This window comes from Bombina bombina, chromosome 1 (genome assembly GCF_027579735.1).
Source record: "Bombina bombina isolate aBomBom1 chromosome 1, aBomBom1.pri, whole genome shotgun sequence".
Taxonomy (NCBI): Eukaryota; Metazoa; Chordata; class Amphibia; order Anura; family Bombinatoridae; genus Bombina; species Bombina bombina.
Genome location: NC_069499.1, coordinates 845740851 through 845757095, shown reverse-complemented (window position 1 = coordinate 845757095; position 16245 = coordinate 845740851).

Below are 16245 nucleotides of genomic sequence, written 5' to 3'. Positions count from 1 at the left end.
CATCGCAAACACTATATTAAAATTATTTAACCCCTAATCTGCCGACCGGACATCGCCGCCTCCTACATTATACTTATGAACCCCTAATCTGCTGCCCCTAACATCGCCGACACCTACATTATATTAACCCCTAATCTGCCGCCACCTAACTACAATTATTAACCCCTAATCCGCCGACCGGACATCGCCGCCACTATAATAAATGTATTAACCCCTAAACTGCCGCACTCCCGCCTCGCAAACACTAGTTACATTTTATTAACCCCTAATCTGCCCCCCCAACGTCACCGACAACTACCTACAATTATTAACCCCTAATCTGCCGCCCCCAAAGTCGCAGCTACTATATTAAATGTATTAACCCCTTAACCTAAGTCTGACCCTAACACCCCCCTAACTTAAATCTATTTTTAATAAATATAAATAAAATTACTATAATTAAATAAATTAATCCTATTTAAAACTAAATACTTACCTATAAAATAAACCATAAGATAACTACAATATAACTAATAATTACATTGTAGCTATTTTAGGATTTATATTTATTTTACAGGCAACTTTATATTTATTTTAACTAGGTACAATAGCTATTAAATAGTTAATAACTATTTAATAGCTACCTAGTTAAAATAATTACAAAATTACCTGTAAAATAAATTCTAACCTAAGTTACAAATACACCTAAAACTACACTATCAATAAATTAACTACAATTATCTAAAATAAAATACAATTAAATAAACTAAACTATAGTACAACCCCCCTACTAAATTACAAAAAATAAAAAAATATTACAAGAAGTTTAATCTAATTACACCTAATCTAATCCCCCTAATAAAATAAAAAAGCCCCCCAAAATAATAAAATTCCCTATTCTAAACTAAATTACAAATAGCCCTTAAAAGGGCCTTTTGCGGGGCATTGCCCCAAAGAAATCGGCTCTTTTACCAGCCCTTAAAAGGGCTTTTTGTGGGGCATTGCCCCAAAGTAATCAGATCTTTTACCTGTAAAAAAAAGAAATACAATACCCACCCAACATTACAACCCACCACCCACACACCCCTACTCTAAAACCCACCCGATCCCCCCTTAAATAAGACTAACACTACCCCATTGAAGATCACCCTACCTTGAGCCGTCTTCACCCAGCCGGACCGAACTCTTCATCTGATCCGGGCACAAGTGTTCCTCCAGCCGGGCAGAAGTCTTCATCCGATCGGGGCAGAAGAGGTCCTCCATACAGCAGAAGTCTTCATCCAAGTGGCATCTTCTATCTTCATCCTTCCGGCGATGAGCGGCTCCATCTTGAAGACCTCCGGCGCGGAACATCCTTCTCGGCCGACGACTACCCGACGAATGGCTGGTCCTTTAAATGACATCATCCAAGATGGCGTCCCTCGAATTCCGATTGGCTGATAGGATTCTATCAGCCAATCAGAATTAAGGTAGGAAAAATCCGATTGGTTGATTTAATCAGCCAATCGGATTGAAGTTCAATCCGATTGGCTGATTGGATCAGCCAATAGAATTGACGTTGCAATGAACTTCAATCCGATTGGCTGATTAAATCAACCAATCGGATTTTTCTTACCTTAATTCCGATTGGCTGATAGAATCCTATCAGCCAATCGGAATTCGAGGGACACCATCTTGGATGACGTCATTTAAAGGACCAGCCATTCGTCGGTAGTCGTCGGCCGAGAAGGATGTTCCACACCGGTGGTCTTCAAGATGGAGCCGCTCATCGCCGGAAGGATGAAGATAGAAGATGCCGCTTGGAAGAAGACTTCTGCTGGATGGAGGACCTCTTCTGCCCCGATCGGATGAAGACTTCTGCCCGGCTGGAGGACCACTTGTGCCCGGATTGGATGAAGAGTTCGGCCCGACTGGGTGAAGACGGCTCAAGGTAGAGTGATCTTCAATGGGGTAGTGTTAGGTTTATTTAAGGGGGGATCGGGTGGGTTTTAGAGCAGGGGTGTTTAGGTGGTGGGTTATAATGTTGGGGGGTATTGTATTTCTTTTTTTTTTACAGGTAAAAGAGCTGATTACTTTGGGGCAATGCCCCGCAAAAAGCCCTTTTAAGGACTGGTAATAGAGCTGATTACTTTGGGGCAATGCCCTAAGTAAGGGCTATTTGTAATTTAGTTTAGGATAGGGAATTTTATTATTTTGGGGGGCTTTTTATTTTATTAGGGGGATTAGATTAGGTGTAATTAGATTAAACTTCTTGTAATATTTTTTTATTTTTTGTAATTTATTGTTTGTTTTTGTACTATAGTTTTAGTTTATTTAATTGTATTTTATTTGAGATAATTGTAGTTCATTTAATTAATTTATTGATAGTGTAGTGTTATGTGTATTTGTACCTTAGGTTAGGATTTATTTTACAGGTAATTTTGTAATTATTTTAACTAGGTAGCTATTAAATAGTTATTAACTATTTAATAGATATTGGACCTAGTTAAAATAAATACAAAGTTGCCTGTAAAATAAATATAAATCCTAAAATAGCTACAATGTAATTAATAGTTATATTGTAGCTATCTTATGGTTTATTTTATAGGTAAGTATTTAGTTTTAAATAGGAATAATTTATTTAATTATAGTAATTTTATTTAGATTTATTAAAAATAGATTTAAGTTAGGGGGGTGTTAGGGTTAGGGGTTAATACATTTAATATAGTAGCGGCGACGTTGGGGGCGGCAGATTAGGGGTTAATAATTGTAGGTAGGTGTCGGCGACGTTGGGGGGGCAGATTAGGGGTTAATAAAATGTAACTAGTGTTTGCGAGGCGGGAGTGCGGCGGTTTAGGGGTTAATACATTTATTATAGTGGTGGCAATGTCCGGTCGGCAGATTAGGGGTTAATAATTGTAGTTAGATGGCGGCGAGATTGGGGGCGGCAGAGTAGGGGTTAATAACTATAATGTAGGTGTTAGCGATGTTAGGGGCAGCAGATTAGGGGTTCATAGGTATAATGTAGGTGGCGGCGGTGTCCGGAGCGGCAGATTAGGGGTTAATAATATAATGCAGGTGTCGAGGATGTTGGGGGGGGGGCAGATTAGGGGTTAATAAGTGTAAGGTTAGGCGTGTTTAGACTCGGGTTCATGTTAGGGTGTTAGGTGTAGACTTAGAAAGTGTTTCCCCTTAGGAAACAATGGGGCTGCGTTAAGAGCTAAACGCTGCTTTTTTGCAGGTGTTAGTTTTTTCACCCAGCTCAGCCCCATTGTTTCCCATTGTTGCACGAGCACGTTTTGCCAGCTTACCGCTACCGTAAGCAACGCTGGTATTACAGGTAGAAGTGGCGCTAAATTTGCTCAACGCTCACTTTTCTGAGGCTAACGCAGCCATTCAGAAAACTTGTAATACCAGCGTTGTTTAAAGTGAGCGCTGGAAAAAAAAAGGCTCGTTAGCACAGCAAGTTTTTACAGACAAAAATAGAAACATTCGGCTAGATTTAGAGTTTGGTGTTAGCCGTCAAAACCAGCGTTAGGGCCTCCTAACGCTGGTTTTGGCCGCCCGCTGATATTTAGAGTCAGTCAGGAAAGGGTCCAATGCTCACTTTCCAGCCGCGACTTTTCCATACCGCAGATCCCCTTACGTCAATTGCGTATCCTATCTTTTCAATGGGATCTTTCTAACTCCGGTATTTAGAGTCTTGGCTGAAGTGAGCGTTAGAAATCTAACGACAAGAATCCAGCCGCAGAGAAAAGCCAGGAGTTAAGAGCTTTCTGGGCTAACGCTGGTTCATAAAGCTCTTAACTACTGTGCTCTAAAGTACACTAACACCCATAAACTACCTATGTACCCCTAAACCGAGGTCCCCCCACATCGCAGCCACTCTATTAAAATTTTTTAACCCCTAATCTGCTGACCGCACACCGCCGCCACCAGTGACATGCAGTGACGTCAGAGGCTGGTGAGGCAGTGGCAGGATACGCCTTCATTCTTTAGATATCCTTTGTTGAAGAAATAGCAATGCACATGGGTGAGCCAATCACATGAGGTATCTATGTGCAGCCACTAATCAGCAGCTACTGAGCATATTTAGATATGATTTTCAACAAAGGACATCAAAAGAATGAAGAAAATTAGATATTAGATGTAAATTGGAAAGTTATTTAAATTTGCACATGGGTTTCATATGGGTTTCATGTCCCTTTAAATGGTGTCTTGGAAAACTGGTCAACTTAGTAAACATCTGATTTTAGTCTTAAAGGATTGTAACAGAAACTCTTGCCAGATAACACAATGCTTGCTCTGATTATGAGATCTAGAAATCCATGCCCATTAAAATATGTTTAGGGGAAGAACAGAACTCTCTTTTTCACTTTAGCAAAGCTAGCAGGTTCACAGGACAGCAACAAAATATATGAAAGATGTTTTTTTCCGTTTTTGTTTTGTTTTATATGATTTAACATCCAGCCCCAATCCTAAGTTCCACTTACTAATGCCTCTCGCTGGATTGGTTCAGCCCAAATAGGACTGCCTCAAATAAGCAGTTAATGGGCCATGCAATGATCTTAACCACTTGCATCCAGTAGGTGGCGCAGCATGTTGTGTAATGGTGGGCAGACCTGCTTTTGCCTCTTCATTACACAACATATAGCTGTGAGAAAAAAAAAATGCTGGGGAAAAAAATTAAAATTTTTTTTTAAAGCCAATAAAAAAAATATATATTTTTGCCCATATGAGAGGTGAAGCACTGCCTCACCTGCCTCTAGTGACTGCACATCACTGGCCGCCACCTACGTTATCCCTATGAACCCCTAATCTGCTGCCCCTACCACCGCCGACCCCTATATTATATTTATTAACCCCTAATCTGCCGCCCCCAACGTCGCCTCCACCTACCTACAATTATTAACCCCTAATCTGCCGACCGGACCTCACCGCTACTATAATAAATGTATTAACCCCTAATCCACCTCACTCCTGCCTCAATAACCCTATAATAAATAGTATTAACCCCTAATCTGCCCTCCCTAACATCGTTGACACCTAAATTCAAGTATTAACCCCTAATCTGCCGACCGGACCTCATTGCTACTCTAATAAATTTATTAACCCCTAAAGCTAAGTCTAACCCTAACACCCCCCTAAATTAAATATAATTTAAATCTAACAAAATAAATTAACTCTTATTAAATAAATTATTCCTATTTAAAGCTAAATACTTACCTGTAAAATAAATCCTAATATAGCTACAATATAAATTATAATTATATTGTAGCTATTTTAGGATTAACATTTATTTTACAGGCAACTTTGTATTTATTTTAACCAGGTACAATAGCTATTAAATAGTTATTAACTATGTAATAGTTACCTAGTTAAAATAATTACAAAATTACCTGTAAAATAAATCCTAACCTAAGTTACAATTAAACCTAACACTATCAATAAATTAATTAAATAAAATACCTACAATTATCTACAATTAAACCTAATACTACACTATCAATAAATTAATTAAATACAATACCTACAAATAAATACAATTAAATAAACTAACTAAAGTACAAAAAATAAAAAAAGAACTAAGTTACAAAAAATAAAAAAATATTTACAAGCATAAAAATATTACAACAATTTTAAGCTAATTACACCTACTCTAAGCCCCCTAATAAAATAACAAAGCCCCCCAAAATAAAAAAATGCCCTACCCTATTCTAAAATACAAATAGAAAAGCTCTTTTACCTTACCAGCCCTTAAAAGGGCCTTTTGCGGGGCATGCCCCAAGGAATTCAGCTCTTTTGCCTGTAAAAAAAAACATACAATACCCCCCCCAACATTACAACCCACCACCCACATACCCCTAATCTAACCCAAACCCCCCTTAAATAAACCTAACACTAAGCCCCTGAAGATCTTCCTACCTTATCTTCACCACGCCGGGTATCACCGATCGGTCCAGGCTCCGAAGTCTTCATCCAAGCCCAAGCGGGGGCTGAAGACGTCCATCCTCCGGCTGAAGTCTTAATCCAAGCGGCGGCTGAAGAGGTCCATCATCGGGGCTGAAGTCTTCATCCTATTCGGGCAGAAGAGGAGATCCGGACCGGTAGACATCTTCATCCAAGCGGCATCTTCTATCTTCTTCCATCCGTCGATGAGCGGCTCCATCTTCAAGACCTCCGGCGCGGATCCATCCTCTTCTTCCGACGTCCTAACACAGAATGAAGGTTCCTTTAAGGGACGTCATCCAAGATGGCGTCCCTCGAATTCCGATTGGCTGATAGGATTCTATCAGCCAATCGGAATTAAGGTAGGAAAATTCTGATTGGCTGATGGAATCAGCCAATCAGATTCAAGTTCAATCCGATTGGCTGATTGGATCAGCCAATAGAATGCGAGCTCTCGGAACAGCCAATAGAATGCAAGCTCTATCTGATTGGCTGATTGGATCAGCCAATCGGATTGAACTTGAATCTGATTGGCTGATTCTATCAGCCAGATAATGTAAGTTCCTCCAGCGCCAAAAAATACTACTACTCCAGCTCCTGAGTGCAAGATCTCTTGACCAGACCTTTAGAGTATCAAAAATATAGAAAGCTATAGGAGCGCTTGGGATACCTATATAGGAATCTTAGCTGAGTAGGGTCAAAGGTATTTGAGCCAAACCCAAATGTTTATAAATGTTTTTAAAATAGTTTTAAAATACGTATTTATTACACAATGTTAAAAAACAATATCATAAAATATAGAATCGGTATGCAAATGGTATATATATTTATACCATGTTAGGATGTAGTATAGAGTATTAGCCCTATCTAAACATACAGTATAGATGTAGTATAGAGTATTAACCCTATCTGAACATATATCTCTATCTGACAATTGATTACAAAATCCTTCGCAAATAATTTAAATTCTATGGTTCACGGTATGTGGTTCAAACCTTAGGTGACTTTTTAAGCCATAAGATAAAAAACACATAAGATAAAAAACAACATATATGAATTTCCAATACAAGTGATAGCGTGGTTAACCTTAAAAAAGTGAAAACATTTTGTAAAAAGTGAAAAAAGTTTTTTTCAAAAAAGCAAAAATAAAAGCCGGTGTACACCTTTAAAGGCTTTTGTGTGAATGTCCTTGCAAATAGTGACAAAATCGTGAAAAATTATATATAACTGTGAAAAAAGTCTTAATCCAATCTAATGTTCTTTGTGTGACAGTTTATATCCGATGTGTGTTGATGTCAATGTTCTTGTAAATGATGTTTGAATCCTAATATTCCTTTAGTCCAAATGTAGATATTCACAGATTCTTCTATGTCCTTTCAAAATTGGATGTCTCCTTAAATCCTTTATGCACACTCCTAGTTGGTCTAAGCCAAAATACACTCTTGGATATATCTCAAATGGCAGTGTAACTTGTTATCAGTTTTCCGTAAGGTGAAGATAGTGGGCGGCCAATTCCTGTACCAACTCAAAATAACTTTCATCCCATAAGTACCTTGTTGTCTGTGGACTAAAGCTCAGGTTGGCTCCTCCAAATAAGGCAATTGGTTGTGGAGTTTGGCTTTTAATAAATGATTGTCTTCTAGTATAGGTCAAATACTTCTTTGTTTTAAATGTTGCTGGAGTTTGGCTTTTAAAATCTATTTTCCAGCAACATTTTTGAATAAAATGTTTTCACTTTTTTAAGGTTAACCACGCTATCACTTGTATTGGAAATTCATATATGTTGTTTTTTATCTTATGTGTTTTTTATCTTATGGCTTAAAAAGTCTCCTAAGGTTTGAACCACATACCGTGAACCATAGAATTTAAATTATTTGCGAAGGATTTTGTAATCAATTGTCAGATAGAGATATATGTTCAGATAGGGTTAATACTCTATACTACATCTATACTGTATGTTTAGATAGGGCTAATACTCTATACTACATCCTAACATGGTATAAATATATATACCATTTGCATAACGATTCTATATTTTATGATATTGTTTTTTAACATTGTGTAATAAATACGTATTTTAAAACTATTTTAAAACCATTTATAAACATTTGGGTTTGGCTCAAATACCTTTGACCCTACTCAGCTAAGATTCCTATATAGGTATCCCAAGCGCTCCTATAGCTTTCTATATTTTTGATTCTATCAGCCAATCAGAATTTTCCTACCTTAATTCCGATTGGCTGATAGAATCCTATCAGCCAATCGGAATTCGAGGGACGCCATCTTGAACATGGAGCCGCTCGTTGACGGATGGAAGAAGATAGAAGATGCCGCTTGGATGAAGATGTCTACCGGTCCGGATCTCCTCTTCTGCCCGAATAGGATGAAGACTTCAGCCCCGATGATGGACCTCTTCAGCCGCCGCTTGGATTAAGACTTCAGCCGGAGGATGGACGTCTTCAGCCCCCGCTTGGGCTTGGATGAAGACTTCGGAGCCTGGACCGATCGGTGATACCCGGCGTGGTGAAGATAAGGTAGGAAGATCTTCAGGGGCTTAGTGTTAGGTTTATTTATGGGGGGTTTGGGTTAGATTAGGGGTATGTGGGTGGTGGGTTGTAATGTTGGGGGGGGGTATTGTATGTTTTTTTTTACAGGCAAAAGAGCTGAATTCTTTGGGGCATGCCCCGCAAAAGGCCCTTTTAAGGGCTGGTAAGGTAAAAGAGCTTTTCTATTTGTATTTTAGAATAGGGTAGGGCATTTTTTATTTTGGGGGGCTTTGTTATTTTATTAGGGGGCTTAGAGTAGGTGTAATTAGCTTAAAATTGTTGTAATATTTTTATGCTTGTAAATATTTTTTTATTTTTTGTAACTTAGTTCTTTTTTTATTTTTTGTACTTTAGTTAGTTTATTTAATTGTATTTATTTGTAGGTATTGTATTTAATTAATTTATTGATAGTGTAGTGTTAGGTTTAATTGTAACTTAGGTTAGGATTTATTTTACAGGTAATTTTGTAATTATTTTAACTAGGTAACTATTAAATAGTTAATAACTATTTAATAGCTATTGTACCTGATTAAAATAAATACAAAGTTGCCTGTAAAATAAATATTAATCCTAAAATAGCTACAATATAATTATAATTTATATTGTAGCTATATTAGGATTTATTTTACAGGTAAGTATTTAGCTTTAAATAGGAATAATTTATTTAATAAGAGTTAATTTATTTCGTTAGATTTAAATTATATTTAAGTTAGGGGGGTGTTAGGGCTAGACTTAGCTTTAGGGGTTAATAAATTTATTAGAGTAGTGGTGAGGTCCGGTCGGCAGATTAGGGGTTAATACTTGAAGTTAGGTGTCAGCGATGTTAGGGAGGGCAGATTAGGGGTTAATACTATTTATTATAGGGTTATTGAGGCGGGAGTGAGGGGATTAGGGTTTAATACATTTATTATAGTAGTGGTGCGGTCCGGTCGGCAGATTAGGGGTTAATTATTGTAGGTAGCTGGCGGCGACGTTGTGGGGGGCAGATTAAGGGTTAATATATATAATATAGGGGTCGGCGGTGTTATGGGCAGCAGATTAGAGGTACATAGGTATAATGTAGGTTGTGGCGGTGTACGGAGCGGCAGATTAGGGGTTAATAATAATATGCAGGGGTCAGCAGATTAGGGGTTAATAAGTGTAAGGTTAGGGGTGTTTAGACTCGGGGTACATGTTAGGGTGTTAGGTGCAGACTTAGGAAGTGTTTCCCCATAGGAAACAATGGGGCTGCGTTAGGAGCTGAACGCTGCTTTTTTGCAGGTGTTGGGTTTTTTTCAGCTCAAACTGCCCCATTGTTTCCTATGGGGGAATCGTGCACGAGCACGTTTTTGAAGCTGGCCGCGTCCGTAAGCACCGCTGTTATTGAGAGTTGCAGTGGCGGTAAATTATGCTCTACGCTCCTTTCTTGGAGCCTAACGCAGCCATTCTGTGAACTCTAAATACCAGCGGTATTTAAAAGGTGCGGGGGGGGGGAAAAAACAGCGTTAGCTACGCGGGTCGTTACCGACAAAACTCTAAATCTAGCCGATTGTTTGCAATATACTTCCAGTATCAAAAATGCATCAGCATTCAAACACTGCACCTTCTCAGAGAGTCAGCAGTGGCTTGCATGATGCAAATTAAGTCGTCTCTGATGCAATTACCGCCAGCTCTCTAGGGCAATGGGTACTCACAAAATATGTGCATATTCCGCTGAAAAACAGTAAAAAAAGCATTTTTGATAATAGAGCCATGTCTGCAATATACTTCTATTTAAAATTAAAATGCACATTTCAATGTTGATCTTTCTATCCAGAAGATCTAATGCCAAGAACAGAGTTTCTAACAAAATATGCAAAAATGAACTCTTTGTCTAAGGTATGAGCAAAAAGTTGTATTCAATTAGTAAGAAGTGAATACAGCGCCAACAAGAGGCCAAGGGATAAATATACTCACAGAGAGATAAAAGAAGATTATTTAATGAACCATGTTAAAAAGCATCAGTAATAAAAGACTATGGGGGGTAGTTATCAAGCCGTCAACCTCAAATACGCTGGAATTCCGCAGCGTATTTGTGGCGAGGCTGATTCGCCTTAGTTATCAAAGGCTCGAGACCGGCAAAAGTAGAATTTTGTGACGTAAGCTTCGATCCGCCGGACTCAGTCCGACACAGATCGATTCTTACGTCACTCCAGATGTTCCGCACACAAGTGCGGCACATTCTCACTACTTTTGCTAGCTATCAAAAAACTAGCAGGTACGCTCGGCACTTTTACGGCCCAGCGTACCTGGTTTTCAATCCGCCACCCCTGGAGGCGGCGGATCCCATAGGAATCAATGGGAGTCTGACCATAGCGAAAGTACAAGTTCGCTGCTGACAGACATCCCATTGATTTCTATGGGAGCTGTCTACACCTAACACCCTAACATGTACCCAGAGTCTAAACACCACTAATCTGCCCCCCTACACCGCCACAACTAAATAAAGTTATTACCCCCTAAACCGCTGCTCCCGGAGCCCACCGCAAGCTACTCTATACATATTAACCCCTAAACCGCCGCTCCCGGAGCCCACCGCAACTATAATAAATGTATTAACCCCTAAACCGCCGCTCCCTGAACCCGCCGCAACCTATATTAAATGTATTAACCCCTATCCTGCCCCCCCTACACCGTCGCCACCTATAATAAATTTATTAACCCCTAATCTGCCCCCCCTACACCGTCGCCACCTATAATAAATTTATTAACCCCTATCCTGCCCCCCACTACGCCGCCGCCACTGTAATAAAATTATTAACCCCTAAACCTAAGTCTAATCCTAACCCTAACGCCCCCCTAACTTAAATATTAATTAAATAAATCTAAATAAATTAACTCTTATTAACTAAATGAATCCTATTTAAAACTAAATACTTACCTTTAAAATAAACCCTAATATAGCTACAATATAAATAATAATTATATTCTAGCTATCTTAGGATTTATTTTATTTTACAGGTACCTTTCAATTTATTTTAACCATGTACAATAGCTATTAAATAGTTATTAACTATTTAATAGCTTACCTAGCTAAAATAAAGAGAAATGTACCTGTGAAATAAATCCTAACCTAAGTTACAATTACACCTAACACTACACTATACTTTAATAAATTATTCCTATTTAAAAATAAATACTTACCTGTAAAATAAACCCTAAGATAGCTACAATGTAATTAATACTTATATTATAGCTATCTTAGGATTTATATTTAGTTTACAGGTAACTTTGTATTTATTTTAGCTAGTTAGAATAGTTATTAAATAGTTATTAACTATTTAATAACTACCTAGCTAAAAGAAATACAAAATTACCTGTAAAATAAATCCTAACTTAAGTTACAATTAAACCTAATACTACACTATCATTAAATTAACTAAATAAACTACCTACAAATAACTACAATGAAATACAATTACATAAACTAACTAAAGTACAAAAAAATAAAAAAAGCTAAGTTACAAAAAATAAAAAATTAAGTTACAAACACGTTAAAAATATTACAACAATTTTAAGCTACTTACACCTAATCTAAGCCCCCTAATAAAATAACAAACCCCCCAAAATAAGAAAAATCCCTACCCTATTCTAAATTAAATAAATTTCAAAGCTCTTTTACCTTACCAGCCCTTAAAAGGGCCATTTGTGGGGGCATGCCCCAAAAAGTTCAGCTCTTTTGCCTGTAAAAGAAAAATACAACCCCCCCCAACATTAAAACCCACACCCACATACCCCTAATCTAACCCAAACCCCCCTTACAAAAACCTAACACTAATCCCCTGAAGATCATCCTACCTTGAGTCGTCTTCACTCAGCCGAGCCACCGATCGAACTGAAGAGGACATCCGGAGCGGAAGAAGTTAATCCTCCAAGCGGCGCTGATGAAATCTTCCATCCGATGAAGTCATCATCCAGGCGGCGCTGAAGAAGTCTTTGATCCGGCCGATGTCATCTTCCAAGAGGCGCTGAAGATGTCTTCTATCCGGGTGAAGTCATCTTCCAAGCCGGGTCTTGAATCTTCCTTCCGCTGACGCGGAACCACCTTCTTCACCGATGGACTACGACGAATGACGGCTCCTTTAAGGGACGTCATCCAAGATGGCGTCCCCTCAATTCCGATTGGCTGATAGGATTCTATCAGCCAATCGGAATTAAGGTAGGAAAATCTGATTGGCTGATGGAATCAGCCAATCAGATTGAGCTCGCATTCTATTGGCTGTTCCGATCAGCCAATAGAATGCGAGCTCAATCTGATTGGCTGATTGGATCAGCCAATCGGATTGAACTTGAATCTGATTGGCTGATTCCATCAGCCAATCAGATTTTCCTACCTTAATTCCGATTGGCTGATAGAATCCTATCAGCCAATCGGAATTGAGGGGACGCCATCTTGGATGACGTCCCTTAAAGGAGCCGTCATTCGTCGTAGTCTGTCGGTGAAGAAGGTGGTTCCGCGTCGGCGGAAGGAAGATTCAAGACCCGGCTTGGAAGATGACTTCGCCCGGATAGAAGACCTCTTCAGCGCCTCTTTGAAGATGACATCGGCCGGATCGAAGACTTCTTCAGCGCCGCCTGGATGATGACTTCATCGGATGGAAGATTTCTTCAGCGCCGCTTGGAGGATTAACTTCTTCCGCTCCGGATGTCCTCTTCAGTTCCATCGGTGGCTCGGCTGAGTGAAGACGACTCAAGGTAGGATGATCTTCAGGGGATTAGTGTTAGGTTTTTGTAAGGGGGGTTTGGGTTAGATTAGGGGTATGTGGGTGGTGGGTTTTAATGTTGGGGGGGGGGGGGTTGTATTTTTCTTTTACAGGCAAAAGAGCTGAACTTTTTGGGGCATGCCCCCACAAATGGCCATTTTAAGGGCTGGTAAGGTAAAAGAGCTTTGAAATTTATGTAATTTAGAATAGGGTAGGGATTTTTTTTATTTTGGGGGGGTTTGTTATTTTATTAGGGGGATTAGATTAGGTGTAAGTAGCTTAAAATTGTTGTAATATTTTTAACATGTTTGTAACTTAATTTTTTATTTTTTGTAACTTAGCTTTTTTTATTTTTTGTACTTTAGTTAGTTTATGTAATTGTATTTAATTGTAGTTATTTGTAGGTAGTTTATTTAGTTAATTTAATGATAGTGTAGTATTAGGTTTAATTGTAACTTAGGTTAGGATTTATTTTACAGGTAATTTTGTATTTCTTTTAGCTAGGTAGTTATTAAATAGTTAATAACTATTTAATAACTATTCTAACTAGCTAAAATAAATACAAAGTTACCTGTAAAATAAATATAAATCCTAAGATAGCTAGAATATAATTATTATTTATATTGTAGCTATCTTTGGGTTTATTTTATAAGTAAGTATTTAGTTTTAAATAGGATTCATTTAGTTAATAAGAGTTAATTTATTTAGATGTATTTAATTAATATTTAAGTTAGGGGGGCGTTATGGTTAGGGTTAGACTTAGGTTTAGGGGTTAATCATTTTATTACAGTGGCGGCGGCGTAGTGGGGGGCAGGATAGGGGTTAATAAATTTATTATAGGTTGCGGCGGGTTCATGGAGCGGCGGTTTAGGGGTTAAACTATTTATTTAGTTGCGGAGAGGTGCGGGATCAGCAGGATAGGGGTTAATAATTTTATAATAGAGGGCGACGGTATAGGGGGGCAGGATAGGGGTTACTAGGTATAATGTAGGTGGCAGCGGTGTCCGGGAGCGGCGGTTTAGGGGTTAATACATTTATAAGACTTGCGGCGGGGTCTAGGAGCGGCGGTTTAGGGGTTAATACATTTATAAGACTTGCGGCGGGGTCTAGGAGCGGCGGTTTAGGGGTTAGTAACTTTATTTAGTTGCGGGGGCCTCCGGGGGTGCCGGTATAGGGGGTAGAACAGTGTAGTTTAGTGTGAGTGCTTAGTGACAGGCTAGCAATAAAGCTGGGAAAAAGCCGAAGGGCAGCGAGATCGGATGAGTGATAACTGTCACAGTCCGCTGCTCATCGCCCCGCGGCTTTTTGACAGCTTTATTTGATAACTTAGGCGAACGTATTCAAGGTCCGCGGCGGCGAAGGTAGGCGAGCTTAGGCGGACGTATTGGGCCGGCGAAGCCAGAAAAGTAGACGGCTTGATAACTACCCCCCTATATATAAAAATGTAAAAAGCACATATAAATAAAATTACAAATACAGGAATATCTTACAGAAGCGGCTCAAAGGGCCAAAGCTGATAATTACAATAAAAACAGAGGTAATAACAGGTGATCAGTGTGAGTGGTACACCAGAATAAGAGTGTATACTAATAAAACAGAATTAGCCTAAGTACAACTATAACAAGTGCATCAAGCAAAAAACTAATAAACAATAATACAAACAATAGTGTTCAAAAAACAGAATTTATGCTTACCTGATAAATTACTTTCTCCAACAGTGTGTCCGGTCCACGGCGTCATCCTTACTTGTGGGATATCTCTTCCCCAACAGGAAATGGCAAAGAGTCCCAGCAAAGCTGGCCATATAGTCCCTCCTAGGCTCCGCCCACCCCAGTCATTCGACCGACGGACAGGAGGAAATATATATATAGGAGAAACCATATGGTACCGTGGTGACTGTAGTTAGAGAAAATAATTCATCAGACCTGATTAAAAAACCAGGGCGGGCCGTGGACCGGACACACCGTTGGAGAAAGTAATTTATCAGGTAAGCATAAATTCTGTTTTCTCCAACATTGGTGTGTCCGGTCCACGGCGTCATCCTTACTTGTGGGAACCAATACCAAAGCTTTAGGACACGGATGAAGGGAGGGAGCAAATCAGGTTACCTAAACGGAAGGCACCACAGCTTGCAAAACCTTTCTCCCAAAAATAGCCTCCAAAGAAGCAAAAGTATCAAATTTGTAAAATTTGGCAAAAGTGTGCAGTGAAGACCAAGTCGCTGCCTTACATATCTGGTCAACAGAAGCCTCGTTCTTGAAGGCCCATGTGGAAGCCACAGCCCTAGTGGAGTGAGCTGTGATTCTTTCAGGAGGCTGCCGTCCGGCAGTCTCATAAGCCAATCGGATGATGCTTTTAAGCCAAAAGGAAAGAGAGGTAGAAGTCGCATTTTGACCTCTCCTTTTACCAGAATAAACAACAAACAAGGAAGATGTTTGTCTGAAATCTTTTGTAGCCTCTAAATAGAATTTTAGAGCACGGACTACGTCCAAATTGTGTAACAAACGTTCCTTCTTTGAAACTGGATTCGGACATAAAGAAGGTACAACTATCTCCTGGTTAATATTTTTGTTAGAAACAACCTTAGGAAGAAAACCAGGCTTAGTACGCAAAACCACCTTATCTGCATGGAACACCAGATAGGGCGGAGAACACTGCAGAGCAGATAACTCTGAAACTCTTCTAGCAGAAGAAATAGCAACCAAAAACAAAACTTTCCAAGATAGTAACTTAATATCTATGGAATGTAAAGGTTCAAACGGAACCCCTTGAAGAACTGAAAGAACTAGATTTAGACTCCAGGGAGGAGTCAAAGGTCTGTAAACAGGCTTGATCCTAACCAGAGCCTGAACAAATGCTTGAACATCTGGCACAGCTGCCAGTCTTTTGTGTAGTAAGACAGATAAAGCAGAGATCTGTCCCTTTAGAGAACTTGCAGATAATCCTTTCTCCAAACCTTCTTGTAAAAATGAGAGAATCTTAGGAATTTTTATTTTATTCCACGGGAATCCTTTGGATTCACACCAACGGATATATCTTTTCCATATTTTATGGTAAATCTTTCTAGTTAC